The sequence below is a fragment of the Triticum dicoccoides genome, chromosome 2A (assembly GCF_002162155.2).
Source record: "Triticum dicoccoides isolate Atlit2015 ecotype Zavitan chromosome 2A, WEW_v2.0, whole genome shotgun sequence".
Lineage (NCBI taxonomy): Eukaryota > Viridiplantae > Streptophyta > Magnoliopsida > Poales > Poaceae > Triticum > Triticum dicoccoides.
The window spans coordinates 765245528-765247884 of NC_041382.1; positions in this window are offsets into that span (position 1 = coordinate 765245528).

The window sequence follows — 2357 nt, forward strand, 5'->3', positions numbered from 1 at the left end:
CATTCCGGAACTCCTCGTGATGTCCAGGATCTCATCCGGGACTCCGAACAACATTCGGTAACCACATATAAACTTCCTTTATAACCCTAGCGTCATCGAACCTTAAGTGTGTAGACCCTACGGGTTCGGGAACCATGCAGACATGACCGAGACGTTCTCCGGTCAATAACCAACAGCGGGATCTGGATACCCATGTTGGCTCCCACATGTTCCACGATGATCTCATCGGATGAACCACGATGTCAAGGACTTAATCAATCCCGTATACAATTCCCTTTGTCTATCGGTACGATACTTGCCTGAGATTCGATCGTCGGTATTCCAATACCTTGTTCAATCTCGTTACCGGCAAGTCTCTTTACTTGTTTCGTAACACATCATCCCGTGATCAACTCCTTGATCACATTGTGCACATTATGATGATGTCCTACCGAGTGGGCCCAGAGATACCTCTCCGTCACACGGAGTGACAAATCCCAGTCTCGATTCGTGCCAACCCAACAGACACTTTCGGAGATACCTGTAGTGTACCTTTATAGCCACCCAGTTACGTTGTGAAGTTTGGCACACCCAAAGCATTCCTACGGTATCCAGGAGTTGCACAATCTCATGGTCTAAGGAAATGATACTTGACATTAGAAAAGCTTTAGCATACGAACTACACGATCTAGTGCTATGCTTAGGATTGGGTCTTGTCCATCACATCATTCTCCTAATGATGTGATCCCGTTATCAATGACATCCAATGTCCATGGTCCGGAAACCGTAACCATCTATTGATCAACGAGCTAGTCAACTAGAGGCTTACTAGGGACATGGTGTTGTCTATGTATCCACACATGTATCTGAGTTTCCTATCAATACAATTCTAGCATGGATAATAAACGATTATCATGAACAAGGAAATATAATAATAATCAATTTATTATTGCCTCTAGGGCATATTTCCAACAAGTGCATGTTCCAGATTCTCGTCCATAGCCAAACAAACTTTGCATCGACGGATCTCTGCAATATGTCGATAGTTAAGAGTGACCTCATCTGGGAGAATTCCACGAAGAACCCTCCACCAGAACACTAACCTTCGGGATGACATTCAATTTCCATAGGGATTTCCACAACCGTGTATCTTCCTCTGAGGTTTCGATAGCCGTCCCTTCTTCTAGAGCAACTTGCTCTTTCTGAGTCACGAGAGCACGGTACGCCGACTTCACAGTGTAGTTCCCCGATCTTTCAAATGCCCATGCAAGAAAATCATCTCCTCCTCCTTGCCGAATAGGGATATTCAAAATTGCTTTAGCATCAGGAGCAATGAAAGTATGTCGAACAAGTTCTTGTCTCCACGACCAGTTAGATGGATCAATAAGCTCGAACACATGCTCAACAATCGTATGTTGTGGCCGAAAAATGGGAGGCATGGATATTGTACCTGGAATCCACTTGTCATTCCAAACCGAAATGGAGGAGCCATCGGACATGCAGGTAATCAGTCCAGAACGTAGGGCCTTCCTCCCGGCCATGATCGCCCTCCAAGTGGTCGACGCCGACTTAGGTACAGTAGCCTGCATGAAGTCAGTATCGGGGAAGTAGCGGCGTTTCAAAACTCTTGCACAAAGAGAGATGGGATTGCTGATGAACCGCCACCCGTGTTTGCCCAACATAGCAAGATTGAAAAAAATGAGGGTCACGGAAACCCATACCGCCCTTGCACTTGGGTGTTGCTAGCTCCTTCCAGGACACGCAATGCAATGATTTCTTGTCAAGAGAGCTACTCCAAAAGTACTTAGCCATTGGTGAAGTAAGACTCTTACTGACTTTTTTGGTCAGAAGAAAAGTGCTCATCGGATAAGTAGGTATAGATTGGACGGCCGATTTGAGAAGAGCCTCTCGGCCTGCACATGTCAACAATTTTTCCGACCAACCTTGTATTTTCCCACGAGCTCTTTCGCTGATGTGATCAAAAGTACCACTTGTGATCCGACCCACAGCAGTAGGTAGCCCCAGGTATTTCTCACTGAATGCTTGCACATGGATATTTAGTGTTGCTTGCATAACCTGTCTCAACGAATCAGGAGTGTTAGAACTGAAATATATCGAGCTTTTGTCATGATTAACACTTTGGCCCGAGGCCTCTCCATAGATCCTGAGAACCTCATTAAGTCTGAGAGCACTTGGATTACATGCGTTGATGAAGATCGGACTATCATCTGCAAATAATAAATGAGTGACCCATGGTGATCTATAACTCACCCTCAGAACCTTGTCTATAGTTATCCCATTGTAATATTTTAACAATGAGGAAAAACCTTCTGCACAAAGCAGAAAAAGGTATGGTGAAACTGGGTCTCCTTGTCAGA